The 15,859-nt window shown below is 27.8% G+C and overlaps 1 pseudogene; it reads right to left on the bottom strand.

Moving 5' to 3' along the window:
• Window positions 1-221: 221 nt before the first annotated feature.
• LOC142317444 (transient receptor potential-gamma protein-like) overlaps window positions 222-15,859 on the bottom strand; it is a 46,900-nt pseudogene continuing 31,262 nt past the window's right edge.

Genomic DNA, 15,859 nt, shown 5'->3' with positions numbered 1-15,859 from the left:
TTTTTGAGGTTTAGAGTTAATAAAGTGAAATCCAGTTAGCAAGCATTTTGATTTTATCACGATTATATTAACAGTTTCTTTATTATTAATATATTAAAACAATTAACTTTTATCATCTTATAAATGATACACATTATCTAATAAAATAATTATGTACATATTTTATGTACACAATGTATACCATCTATTATTAAATAAACAATATATTTTACGGACATAATATTAAATTTTATGAAATAGTATTCTTAATACGTATATAATATATATATTTCCAAATGTTGTTTTCCTTTCAAAGTATTATAAAATAGTTATATTTTTTTTAAACAATACAATTAATAATAATTTATGTCTTTTCAGGTGCACTTGATTACTGGTCAACATAATTCATAGTTTAAATCACGTTAGTTCACTGGTTTAAAAAGTAGATACTAGCATTATTTTGTTTGTTTAATAGTTGTGTTATGAGTCATTATAATTCTTATTAAAGCCATCCTGCAGAAACATTATGTCCACTAACTGGTTGAATACCAGGTAAATTAGGTATTACGGTAACAAGTCCATTATGGCGTTTTGTTGGATCACTGTTGGAGTTATCATTGCCTGTTGTGACACTTTCTTCTGTCGTTGAAGGAGTTAATATTGTCTGAGGTTGAATATCAACTGATTGTTGTTGTGATTGTGTTTGTTCGTGTGATTCTGTATGTTCTACACTTTTTTGTTCTGTCCCTCTAGCCGGAACACTGGATGCTCTTTTAAGTTTGGATTTAAGCTGGGTTGGTTCTTTAGAATCTAGACTGGATCCGGTTTCACCTTTTGAATTACGTGAACTGGAGAATACAAGTCGTTTGTGTCGTAAAATAGTAAGTCCAAGACTCGGTTCACAGTTTTCCATAAGACTAGGGTTTGAATCTGTATCTGTAACATTATTGTCAGAGAGTGGACTGTGTCTGAGACGACCACCATTATTTCCATTGCAAACAGAATCTTCTGAGCGACTACGATTAATCAGTCTGCCAACTCGACCTGATTTTGCTGCTTCAATTAGACTATCCCATCGCCGTTTTCGTGAAGAATTTCGTTTGAACATTAGTCCACGTAAGCCATGATATGGGTGATGCTGTTGATTGTGCTCTTTTGTGTGTGCTGTGTAAGTACGACGCATAGTTAATCCTGGTGTTGAGCCAAGGAGTCCTGATATAGTAGATCCAAAAAGTTCATGTGAAGAAGAGTTTTCGTTGTGCATCTGCAGGCTGGCAATGAGTTCTGCTACTGGGGGTAATGAGCTTGTACTGCTGCTTGCTGGTGGAGGAGCAATGTTGAAACCTTTCATTAATCTTCTCTCTTTTTGTCGATTTTTCTTACCACCTGCACCTGCTAAAAAAAAAAAACAATTTTAAGAAGTAAATACTCTTCATTAATGAGAGGATGAAGAAGAAATAGAAAATCATTCATATTTGAAAATTGATCCCATTTAACAAATTAAGTATGGAGTGACAACAATAAAATATAAGATGTATTATTTTGTAGAATAATGGGCTTCATCTGTTAAAATATATAATGAGGTTGTTTGTCAATATGTTCTGTGATAATATGAGCAACTATAGACTGACTAATGAAATTCCTATGTATTGTCTAGCTTGCTATCTTGCACAGTCTGCTGCTTCCTTCTTTACTTTATGACAATCCTTCATTGAAAATGAAGGATATTGCAATATGGATTGGAATGACAATCCTTCATAAGAATTTGACATGAAAATATAGACATTATGAATTATTTAGCCTCATATTGTTATACTTTAAATATTTATTTAACATTCATTTTATCTTGTGTTCAATATTATATTATATTTTTAGGAAATAAATATCTGTTGAAGATAAAGTTACCAATAGGGTTGATTGAAATTATGAATGTTTTTTTTTTTTTTTTTTTTTTTTTTTTTTTTTTTTTTTGGGGTTGGTTGAATTGCATATTGAATGAATGAATGCAATGTAAAATCTTTTATAGGCTTTTCTGAAAATTGTGATGTTCAAATTTCAACTTAAGACAAAAAGAGTTCTTTTACCTTTCTTGTTTATTAATGTAACGAATGAATTGTATAACAGGTTAGGATACATAATGGTAGTCAAGGAGGAATGATAGTATGATTGTTCATTTAGAATTTGCTCAGAAAGCAAATAAACTGACATATAGGAAATAGTGAACAACAGGTCTAGGATTAGATCAGTAAGTGAGATAAAATAATAAGATGTGGAAACACAAATAACTGTCAAGCAAAGTAACATTATATAAGGAAAGTAGAATAAAAATAGAAGAAAGAAATGTAGAGATTGTGAATTCATTTACATATTAAGGTTTTCAAATACATAATTATGGGAAAATAAGAAGGAAATTAGTGCATGAGAACAGCTGGCTGAAAGTTTCTATAAAATTATAAATACAGGAGCAACATAAAACCAAACCCATAATGAAAATACTACCCATTCCCAAATGTGGTTTTTGGGCCCCAAAAATGAAAATTTTCAAAATCTTACAATGTGGCAGCCATTTTTTTTAATGAAGAACACTTGGTAACAGTCCAATTTACTTTTATTATAATTCTACTAGTACCTAAGAGTTAAAGGGTGAAAAATAGGCCGTTACCCTAATTATTATTTAGGGTAAGGGCCTGTTATCCTTCATTATTTATTTTGGGCCCAAAATTTGAAAAAAAAACAACAATTTATAAACGTAACTTAAGTAAACATTACAAGATTGGGTTATATAACAAAATGAATTTTGAGTACACTGAGATGAAGTTCCATTCTTACTATTTCCAAAAAAGATTTTTATCCGCTGCACGATGTAAAATAAGAATAGTACAGCTCATGAAAAAAGTGACGAAAATAGCTGTTTTTACCTGTTGGCGAGTTAGAAAAAAGTTTATTACTCAAGAAAAATTTTTTTTGAAAATATAATAAAGTATATTTTGGCTACTACAAGATGGGTAGTTATCATATACCAAATATCATCAAAATAAAAAATAGTGATGCACTGATCATTTATTGAATTAAAATGGAATACCCCTGCAATATACGTTTTGTTGCAGTGCAGTTACGGTGCACGTGGGTTGCAATATGCAAGTGGGTCCAAACTAATTCAGAAACCTTTGTGGGCATGCGCACAATTCACTAAAGTTTCATCCCAATCTGATGAATGATGTAGTAACATGTACGGAATAAACACACATTCATTTTTAGATATATACCTGGCCCAGCTCCAGCAGCTGTTGATGTATTCATACCAGAGTTTTTTTAGAATTTCAATCAATTCACATCGGAATGCAGAAATATCTTGTTTTATTTCATTTACATCATCTTCTGTAACTCCTTCATTTTCTGCTTTTCTTTGCTCCACTGTTACATACCGACGTACCAAGTTTCGCATTATAGTCTAAAAAAGATTAAAAATTACTCTAATTTAAACAAATTTAATTAATATTCAATAAATCTTATTTATATATTAAGATGTAAAAAATGTTCATATTGGTTCATAACATTTACAATTTTTTTTATAGAGGGTTATTTGATATTACTCAACACTAAATTTAAATTGCTAAATTGGAAGTATGCATTGGTTTTAGTATTCTATATAAATATGAAAATAAAAAAAATCCCAATAACTGTTTTATTTGAGTAAGAAAATCAAATTAACTTGAAAGAACTTTCTTGTTGTAAAAACTCATTAATCCCAATCTAATTTTGTTTTAAAACAGTGCAGTATTTGTGTTACATAAATATTATACTACAAAAAATATTGTAAATTTCCTTATATAAATGATTTTGGTAATTACAATTCAATTTAATAGCCATCTGATCAACTGTTTCAAATCTACATCAAAATGACAACTGTAGAACAAAATTATGTGTAATTTTCTTCATGCTTAATATTAACTAAAATTATTTTCAAGTTTAAATATATATATTAAGTATAATTTGACAACTATGGGCAAACACAAACATACACATTAATGCAACATTATGTATGTAAATTTCTTTATATATGTAATTATTTAAATCTTTAAGAATATTTATTAAGCATTTTGATGGATTGTTGTGTTATTGTTTTTCTATTCACAAATTATACATAGGACTGAACAATTAGGTGAATCATTTTAATAATGATATTTATAGTCACTGAAAAGAGTGGATACTATGATTTAAATTTTGAAAAATTTATTTGTATAATAAATGTTTACCTAACGGGTGTCTATTTTCTAGTATACCACAGAAATAGGACTGTACATTTGCACAATCTAACTCTTCTTCTTGAAAATTATACATCATTTCTCTCAATAATACATTCATGGTTGCAGAAGAATCTTCATGTTTACAATAAATATGACTTAAACTATTTTGCAAGAGTCTGGAATTAGTGAACAAAATAAATATTTTTTTAAATTGCTGAATTTAAAAGAACTCATTGTTCTACATGGTTGAAACTTTCCTATAATACTCAAAAGGTGAAATATCTTCTCTAAATGACTTTTGATTGTTGTAATTTGAATATCCTACATTTTCTTCTCAACTGTAATCTGCAATATTTGAAAAATGTGGAAAATGTAAGCTAGTTTTTTCCTTAGTAGTAAGTATAGTGCAATGATAAATTATATGATAATATTCATAATAAAACAAAGCAATGAATAATACTTTTATTAATTTGTACAGATGTGGTATGTGATTTTAAAGCTAGGCTTCATCTTTTACTTATTGTATAAATATTAGTATACTTTATATTAAGTTATCACTGGCTAGCACTCTTTTATTTTTTTGACTTACCACATACTCCATAATTTCCATCATCATCCTTTTAACCACCATACAATGAAATATATCAAGGGATATTCCAATCACTTTTATTATTAAATTTGCATATTGGGTTAAAATAAAATAATATTTTTATTCATATCTATTTTCTATTTCTTTATATTATGCTGAAGAAGTTTGCATATAAACCTGCAGTTTTATTGTTGGCAAGGGTGCATAAGTATATGTATATATAGTGATCATAAAATAATACAATATGAGAGCTGAAAGTTTGCCTCGTGGCAACTGTTGTGTCTAGTATACTAGTCATTGTATTGTACTAGTCTGTTGTGTTTGCATCTTACGTAAATTGTACACATATGTGTCATGTTATTAGTTATTTGATGATGTCATTTCGTTAGATAGTACAACAAATCCTACTTGCCCATTCCACCTAACCCCTCAGTTCGCTTAGTATAGTGGGGTTTTAAATGGTAATAGCTTTGAAACAAAGCACTGTAGAGAGATGAACTATATGTTAAATGAAAGAGAAACACTTCAAATTTTTACCTGTTCAGTAGATTTCGATGTGTGCTCCTTTAGTTGCTCTGCAAATGTCAAGAAGATATTCAGTCTTTTGCCATACATTGCAGAGAACATCTGGAGTGATAGAAGAAACAGCTTCAATGATTTTTTCTTTTAAATGGTCCAAATTTCAAACTTGAATGCAATACACCTATGTTTTTACATAAACCCAAAAATAGAAATTCATGAGGGTAAGATCTGTAAACCGTGGGGGCCAGGCAATCCACCTTTCTCATTCTATCCATTGCTGAGGATGTTTCTTTAAGAAAATCCTCCATGATTATGGCAAAATATGGAGGAGCTCCGTCTAACTGGAAAATGGAATTCTCTGGTATTTGAGGTGCTGTATATGCTTCTAACATATCCAGGAAGATGTTAGTCACCAAACATGGTGACTAACATGCACGTGTACTGGAAACATTGGACATGCGCTAACATTTGCACACCTAAATTTTTAAGTGTTTCTCTTTCATTTAACATACAGTACAGCTCTCTACAATAGTTTGTGTTGAAGCTATAACCATTTAAAGCCCTGCTATTATTTTATGGGACATGTTAGACATGAAGTATCTTAAACATTTTGAAAACACAGTTCTTTTTTTATCAATAGTTATATATTTTCCTCAAAGACAGTATTTATGAAATGATGTATGTTATAATAACCTCATGATAATACTTTTGCTGTTCATACTTTATTACCAGTCTTTTTATTAAAAATATAAAGATCTCTAAAAAACCTTGCCAATTTCTAAATGGTCCTCAACTACAGTTAAAAAATTATATACAGCACACTATAACTAATAACCATATACAGGTAGCAGTAATATATTATATAAATTATATGTTCTGTTAACTTGTTTACTTTAATTAGGATGTTTAAAATAATTTTCAAAAAATGTAAAAAAATAGTAATAATTTTTCTCTAGCCCATAATACATTTTCAGCATATCCTTATATGTATGTTTTTCATATCTTTTTTATTCCATGTAATATGTAAAAATTAAAATGTATTTAATCTATTTAGCTTGTTTAATTTTCCCACGCCCATTCTTATATCTCAGTTCTGCATAAGCAAAACTTTTGTTCCAGCAAGTAAAACTCTGAAGTATGGTGGCATATAGAATCTGTGTGAATATATTTGTAGAATAGTATACACATTATACTATATTCTTGAAGCAAGAGCAAATTAGCCGCCTTGGAACTTGACAACTTCTGAAAATTCATTTCATGTCAAAAGAAAAACTTATTGTTATATTAAACTAATTAACTATAAATGAATAAAATTTAACAGCCACAAAAACATTTTCTTTAAAAGAAGCAAAGGCATAATATCTAATACCAAACATATTTTTTAATACAGTCTGATAGTCGTTAACAACATTAAATCATTATACTTAATACTATAACATGTCTTAATACATTATAAGTATCTTTTAAAAAGGGGTTTGTAATTATTCAAATATAAAAAAAAATATTTGACACAGTTTAGGCAGTAAAAGATAAAATATATAAAGAAAGAATTGTTCAATAAGTTAACTAAAAAATTAATTATCTATGTAGAAAGCTTTATTTTTAGTATAAAATATTTTATGATTATTTAGATAATTATGTATGTTTTATATTTTATAAGTGAAGATTGTTATCAGTGTAATTTAAAATGGATGTTAATAATAGAAACAAAATCGGTAAGCAAACCTTAAAGTAATAAACATTTAAAATCCTAACAAATTAGTTTGAGAAACTGCTTGTAAAGAAAACAGACTTTAACAAAATTATTTTAACAATGATAATAAAAAAATATGCCAATTCACAGTATGCTACACAGTATGGAATTGAATTACAAGTTGTAGCTTTTTCAAGGTTACTCATATTTTAATATTAGGTTATTTTAAGCTGGTATATAGATTTGAGTACAGTATTTTGACTAAATTGCGATAAATCTAAAAGCAGTTAGGCTAAACAAAAGTAATGCCTATTCATAAATCTCTGCAAAATCCATAAAATTAAAAGGTTACCTCACTTATCTCTAAGTCACTAATGATTCAAAATGATTAAAATTAGTCAGATTTAAATTAGTAATGACCTGGTGGATTTCACAATGATATTCAAACCATATGACAGTACTTACAACCCTCTTTTGGATGTAAAAATATTTAATTTATTGATCTTGGCATTTGAAATCAATGATGACATTGTTTTTTTCTGAGCTATTTTAATATTCTAATTGATCACTCTAAACTGTAACTATTACTGTTCTGCTAATTCTATAAAATAAGTATTGTTGCAGTCTTCCTGTTTTAAATATTTTGGTGCAGCCATGCAGGTGTTTTTGAATTATATGCATTTCATTCTTTTGTGACAGATCACTCATAAACAGAAAAAGAAACATTTATAATAAATAGAACTGATATCGATTGATTAGGAACACGAATAGGCTGTACTTATATGCATCTTTTTTGTGTAGGGAGCACTACTTTTTTGTGCAATCCCCAAGGATAGGAAACAATGCTCTTCAACAGTTGCAAATGCATTTTAATTCATATATATATATATATATAAGATGTATTTTACATGCCAGAACTGAGAGTATTTTTTATTTCAGTATATATCAAACACCATTTAAAACATGCTTCACACATTCATTCGAAAGTAAAGAAAAAACTAGATTATAGTTTCAGTGCTATAATATGTAATGAAATTAAAAAAAAATATACTGCGTTAGAACGAACACCAAAAGATATGTAATTTATGTAATAACTAACATTAATTATGTATGCTTAAATTATTCTTCCTTACCTGATATCTGAAATCCCTTTCACTTGCCTGTTTAACCTTTCTCTGAAAGAGAATAGAGGGTGGTCAGGTGGCAAGGAATAGGAATTTTGAATAATATTTGAAGTTATAAGTTTTTTAAAGTTTGATATCGGTTATGAAATCAATTACAAAAGATTAATTATGTCATTTTAAGGACGGTAAAGGAAAGGAAAAGGAGCAAAACAAGTCCAATTAGTTTATTGCCATTACAAATATTATAATTAATTGTAATAATATACAATTAAATACCTGTAATAGCTTCATTATGTTACCTAACCATAAACAATTTTTTTTTAACTATATAATTTTTTCTACTAATAACTATTATCTTTCATGTAATAATCAAGTTTGTCAATATTTTAGCTGTGGTTGTTGTCATATGAACCACTAGTTATGAATACATGCTTTTGTTGATAAATGTGTGCTTTATATCATTTACTTACATCTAATTTCATGCATATTTTTATTGCAACAATCTTTTAATGTATAAATTCCTAATTGTTAATATTTTTTAAAATATTTAAATCTAAAAATACCATTCACACTAATTCAATCAGATGTGAAGTTTTGTGCTATTGAACATGAGGTTTTCATCTCGTTATTATGCTAAATACTAAAAGATACTGGTATTGTTAAGAATATAACAATATACCAATAATATATGTATTATAACTGGATTTTGAGAAATGACTATTTTATGTATTAATTTCTTCTCGTTTCATTTATTGGCATGCTGACAAGTGAAATGGGTTAAGTACTGGATAAAAAATTATTAATGTACATTGTTTCATTGGCATAAATATGGATAGGAATAACCAAAACTATCACAAAACCTGTTTTTAGATTGTTGAGTGGTCTGTTGTAAAAAAAATTTATTTTAAGTATGTATAATATAAAAAGGTATTGATACCTTTTTGTATCAATACCTTTAGTTTGAATCTAATATTAACATGTAAGATTCAAACTGACATAGCCTGTAAAGTAATCTAATATTGCACTGAAAAATTTATTTTACCCTTTCCCATTAAAGAAGAAATAGAACTAACAGTGAAGTTTATTAATGTTATAATGGATCGTGAAAACTACTACTATTTTTTAAATTAACCTGACATTACACGTACAATGTAATAATATTACTTACACCATCATGCATGTTATTTAGACTAACATATGTTAACGTCATGCTGATTGAAGATCCTACTTTACATATTCCAAAAAACAAGATCCTTTTTTTGTCACTAGATTCTTACTAAGGTCTTTCTTGGACCGATAAGATGGAATTTTTTATTGCCATATGTGTATTAAAATAAAGAATTTTACTTTACAACAGATTTCTTAGTGTTATTTTTTTTTTTTTTGGTTCAAAAATGTTTAATATTCTTATAAACATTAAAGTATCTCTAAGCAGTGATGCATTAGTTGTATGAATTTAACTGATTTGTAATCTGTAATTTTTTTCAGTATTTGGATTTTATTTTTGGTCGGATAAAATTTCTGTTTTGTTTTTTGTATTACCAGAAAACTTTCTATAATTTTTATTGTTTGATATAATTTTGAAATAAAACTTATTTTTTGCTTGTAATAATAATTTATGTTGCAGTTTAAACGATTTAATAAACAGGAAACAAATTTTAAAATTACTTTTTAGTACTGTTGTGGTTCTGTTATTGTAATTCCATTGAACAGATTTAAAAATTTAATTTCACCAGGATACTGATGTTTTATAGATCTTTAATGTAAAAATACCTTGGTTCAAAGGCAGATCCAGAGGAAGACTATTGAAGATGTATGCCAGCATCAGCCTAGAAAAATACTATTTTCAAAATATCTTACCATTTTTTAAATATTAATTTTAATACTCAAATATAATAATAGCAAATGTTATTTCATAGTACGAAATAGTTATTTCTTAACCGTTAAGTATTTTAATTATTGATCATGTTGTCTAGATAAGTTGAAACATTAAGAAACATAAATAAATGAAACACTTGTTGTTTAATGAACAAAAAGACTTGATTTAGTTAAGTACTAGAGATTATCAAATGTTTTTTTTTTTAGATTTCCTCCACTCTACCATGTATTAAAAACATATGCTCCCACCTGTAGTAGCCATTGACACTAACTATTCACAACTCCAATCAACTAAAAAAATTGAATAACAGAAAACATGGTTGGCATATTTCTAATTCAAGTAAATTAACTTTTTATTTAACTGTAACAAATTTAGTTTATAATTAGCTTTATTTTTTTTTAAATTTTTATTTATTTCAGTTTCTTTAATTAAATTAGTTTCTCTGGTAATAGATGTTAATTTGACAATTCAAGTTCATGAATTTTAACTTCAGTATTATTAATCTATTGCTGATATTGTTCCTTATTTTAAAATGAATTTCAATTTCTTAAAAAAAGTATATATATATATTTATTATTAATCATTCTTAAGTCTACAATTTGTAATTGTCTTCTTTTTTTGCAGTTTGATGTACCAGATAGTAAACAAACCACAATTATATGTCAGGTGCCATAACCATATGGTTGAAGTAACCTCACCGACAAAAGACATTTCTGGAAATGGGATAACCATTTTCAAGTTTAACAAACATTCTTACAAGGAAGAGAGAGAAGTGTTGAGGTTTCACATTGCCTTGTTTACCAAGCCTATTGTTGCAATTCAGCATACCATATTGGTTCAACAAAATGCTGGTGATATTCTCATTTAAATGTAAGATCCTTACTTTTTTAATCACAGTAAGTCACAGTATAATGAACATCATTACTCTAACAGAAATTAATTCTATGTTACTTATAACTCAGATGCTTAGTATTTTTCACAAGTATAAGAAAGACTAGCAAATGGTCTAAAGAAAAAAAATGTCATTTCTGTTGTGAAAAGTGTATTCAGTTGAGGATACAACAGTTAGAAAAGTTTTATGCTGAATATTTTAATTTATGGAAAATCAGAAGTTTTTCTAGCTCAGAAATATTCTATTATTCATGACACTGAATGATATAGGCATGTCTGCCTACCAGAGAACAAGCAGTTTTAACTTAGTTTGTTCATATATTTTCAGTGTTTATATAAATTAATATTAAGATTTACAAGAGTTAATAGTTTAAGTTTATACTTGTTTTAATGTTGAATAAAGTTTTGAAATATTTTATTTTTATTTTTGTTTTATTATTAGTTAATTATGAAAATTTATCTAAAAATATTAGCATTTTTTAGTTTTTAAAATGGCTATTAGTATTTTACATTTAAAAATTTTTTTATCACTAGTGATAATTTTTATTTCAGTTAAAAGTATTTTAGTTTTTCCATTTAATGTTAAGTTTATTTATTTCATTTAAAATTTGTTTTGTGTTTTAGAGCTATTAATAATAAAGGATTTAATTCAGAGTTATTGATCTGAAAGCAGATGTTCTGATCTTAGTCTCTTAAATGATGGGTAGCAAGGAGGCTTAGATTGGATGATTACAAGCTACTGTCATTAAGCGGAAGAAAAGACAGTGAAGAGCTACTATGCACCATCAAATCCTTCTGCTTGTCATCATCATATAAGTGGTTTGTCTAAAATAAATGTTATATTGTCTGGGTTTGAGTTAATGGATCACTTCTGCGTGAGTTCCCTGACTGGTCAATACATTCAGGTTCTTGTCCTGAGACCACGAGATTCCAGATAGCAGAAGTTCTTGCTTAGGATTTTTCTCCTGATAATCACACAGTCATCATTGGTAATGTAAATGCCAGAGGTACGATATTGATCCAGCTTCCTGGCAGTGAGGCAAAGATAAGAATTTTACTACGAGAGGAATTACGAAGAGATAATCTTTGAAGTTTTAACTAGGAAATGGACTTAAAATGACCTAAAAGAACAATGATGTAAGAAGTTATATTGGTGTAATGTCTTATTGTTCCATTAAATCCCCAGAAGGACTTTCTGTAAAAAAATTGGGAATCTAATCTCTGTCTCTGAAACTACATCTCTCATAAATTATTCACATACCTCCCATAACAATGCAAACTATTTTAATTAAAAAGATCAATCATTATACTAACTCAAATAAAAAAAAAATGAAAAAAGTTCTAATAATACTATTCATGACATCTCCAGTCAAAATGATTCTAACCTTCTTAACTTGTCGCACATTCTTCTTAGTCTAAAAACAATAATTACACCAATGTTAAAATTTCCCATTTAATGTCTAAGGAATAAAAATGAAGTTGATATATTTCTCTATTCTGATTCTGTTCAGATTTTGCATGTCTTTCAGAACATTAGATGGTTGATACAGAGGTCAATGGTCTACAAGCTAAAAGATTTCAAATTTGATGAAGCTCTTAATAAAACTATGAGAAAAAGTTGGATACTCAATTTGTTGTTCAGCCTTTTTGATAAAATTAAAAATAATCATATATATTCTTGAAAAGATTAATTTTGTGTCACACAATTTGTCCTAGTCAAAAGAATTATATCATTTTCTACCCCAAATAATCTCTAAGAAGTTGAAATTTTATTTTCTATTGATTTCAAAAGTTTTTAAACATTTAAAAAAAAATTACTCAATGGTTTTAGTCATAAAAAGCATTGTCTTCTAACTTATTTCTGATTCCAATTTTAAAAATAAAACTATGTGAGATATTGTTAAAAATTATAACAAAATTTTCCATAAAATTAGTAAAATAACTCCACTGAAAATATAAAAAATTCTTCTTCCACTCTATCTCTTACTCATATAGCAATGGAATTTTATTATTATTTTTTTGTCTGCATTTAAATCAACATAATGTTAACCTGTTTCAAAATAGATAATTCAATATTTTTTTCATTGATGAGTCAACATTTTTGTTTCTAATTGATACTCAAGAAGTTAAAACTTGTATTTTGAGTATAAAGAGTAGATTTTCACTTAATTTTTTGAAATTTCTGCCCTCTTGGAAAGTAAATTAATGAATATTTTACCAATGAAACATTTACAATTGCCTTAAGCCGTAAGCCATATTGCTTATTTTTAAATAATAAAATAAATTTCATTTTCTGTACTTTTGTTTAACAGATACTAATACTAATATGTGCTTAAATAATTTTCATTAAAATTTTCTGTATTTTTTTACTAAATAAATATATATATATAAACTTAACCACCAAACACAGTAAGATATAAACCTAAAAAACTAATACTAATAGTCGACTTTCATAGGATGACGCATCATCAGTTTCTCCATAATTGTACAAGTAATAAAAACTTAAAAATTTAGAAACATAAACCCTAACAACCACACAACTGTTTGTGGTTAAGTTCTTGTTTTTTGAGTTTAATTGTCACAGTGGTCACTATGTCAATGAATTATTTGAATTTCAAAAACTATATTGAAATTCTATAAATTGCATTTGAATCTTTTAAACTTAATACACAAAATTAAATTTAAGAAGACGTGTTTGGAATAAAAAATAACATCTAAATATGCAATTATTAATATAAAAAACCCTTAAAAATTATTTACCTATTAAAAAGACAAAATATTATGTGAAAATTTTATAATAAAACAAGAAATTAAACAAGCTTAAAGTCAAGGTTTTTGATAATAATATATTATATTCATTACCTTAACAAATACTTAAAGAATTGGGGTTTTCAGTTCATACAGGGTCTGTTCAGAAAATAAACAAAGTTTATTTTTTTAATCTTTTCTTGCTGCAGGGCGTGCCTATGGCATGCCTTCACAGTTAGGCCCTCTGAGTGGGTTGCCCTGACAGGTGGCGTCTCAGAATGCTATTATTAGGTGTCCAAAATTGATTACCTCTTGAGTAAAAATGTTTTTTTTTTTTGAATGATGAAAATTGATCAAGGAAAAGTGAAAAAGGGTTTGTCATTGTTCAGTTAAGCACCCTTCCTCATTAGGAAATAAGTTAATCTAAGTTAAAATAAGCTAATCTAAATGGATAATCGGGTTCAAATCCCCCGGTCAGCATGGCATTTTCACACCCTACAAAAATTTTCATTCATCTCATCCTCTGAAGTAATACTTATGGTGGTTCTGAAGGTTAAAAAAAATAAAATAAAAATGGATAATCGATAGTATTTTCAGTATTGATTTATTTCTATAGAAAATAGTTGTGTTTTAAGATTTACTATGATATCGAATGAATGAATTACGGTAGTAAAATTTATTAATTTATTTTATAATTTTTATTACTGTTGTTATTTATTGTTTGTAAACATTTAAGAAAAAATCTTTTGATCTTTGATGGGCAGTGTGTTCAATCATGTTAGCATGTTCTTTTTTTTTGTCTTATTTGTTGGTGCTGTTTCTTCTTACTTATTGTTTATAAACATTTAAGAAAAAAAAGAATCATATGATTTTTGATGGGTTCAATCATGTAAGCATGTTCTTAGCTAAGGGAGACGTACACACAAACAGACACACATACAAATGCTCTTTAGTAGGGTAGGATTATTAATTTTACAGGTTACTGGTCCTTGTCACCTTTAAAGTACTCCCCCCCCACCGCCCCTATTCACACACTTTTCCCTGCGGTGTTTCCACTTGGCTAAGCAGTCCTGGACAGATTCATTTGAAATGACCTTTAAGGTCTGTGACGAATTTGCGTGTCATCAATAGTCTCAAAACAGCATCCTTTCATCACCGATTTTAATTCTGAAAATAAGAAAAAATCCTAAGGGGCCAGGTCTGGCGAGCAGAGGGCTTGACAGTCATCAGATTTTTGGCACAAAAGTGATGAATTGACAAAGCTGAGTAAACTTTTTCTTTGAAATCACACATTAAATTCAAACCATTAAAATTATAACATATAAAAATATCTAGTCATAAATATAAAAAAACATAAAATTAAGATTTTTTTATTATGTGACTAGCCATACATACAGTAGTGGTAAGAAGCATTATTGAATTCTGTTCTCTTGGTGGTAATTGGTTTTTATACTTTTGTCTATGAGATATTAGTACAGAGGGGAATTGGGCAAATACAATAACAAAAGAATTGTTTTTTCTAAGTTAAATATATATATATATCAGTTCTGTTTTATTTATGATTAAATATATATTTTGTAACACTGCTCTGATCAAGATTTTACCACAATTTCCCTTGACTTGTCCAGGCAACTTCTGAGGAAATTCTTGTTTATTAATCCATGGACTACCACATCTACTCGTTCCTGCTGTGATCTATATAATGTATAATTATTATATGTCAATATGAGCAAATCTGATATTTTTGATACACTTCCTTTCCTTCAACTATCTATGGTCATCAATTTTTTATTTATTTTAGGAGGAAACAATGTATGGTAATTATCAAGTTAATGTTAATAGAATACCAATAAAAAGAAAAATCACAACAGGTTTAACTTCAATGCTTCATTAAAGAATGCTTTGACTTAGGGATTTCATTTTTATTTCTATATTCTTTTACTTCCAATACACTACTCTCTGAATATTATTTTACAGAATTTAGGTTCTGAAGACTGCAATGTACCTTGTCATTCTTATTTTCATAATGAATTTATGATAATTTTACTTGGAAAAATTTAAAGTGTTTCTTCCTTTTAATCTCGTTTACTTTCAACTCCAGTTTTATAATGATACAGTGACTTCACAACCAGATGTATTCAAGTTTTATGAGAATGTACGTACACACACACACACACACACACACAC

The sequence above is a fragment of the Lycorma delicatula genome, chromosome 1 (genome assembly GCF_047948215.1).
Source record: "Lycorma delicatula isolate Av1 chromosome 1, ASM4794821v1, whole genome shotgun sequence".
NCBI lineage: Eukaryota > Metazoa > Arthropoda > Insecta > Hemiptera > Fulgoridae > Lycorma > Lycorma delicatula.
The sequence above is the reverse complement of the archived record's forward strand: the minus strand, read 5'-3'. Positions and strand labels throughout refer to the sequence as shown.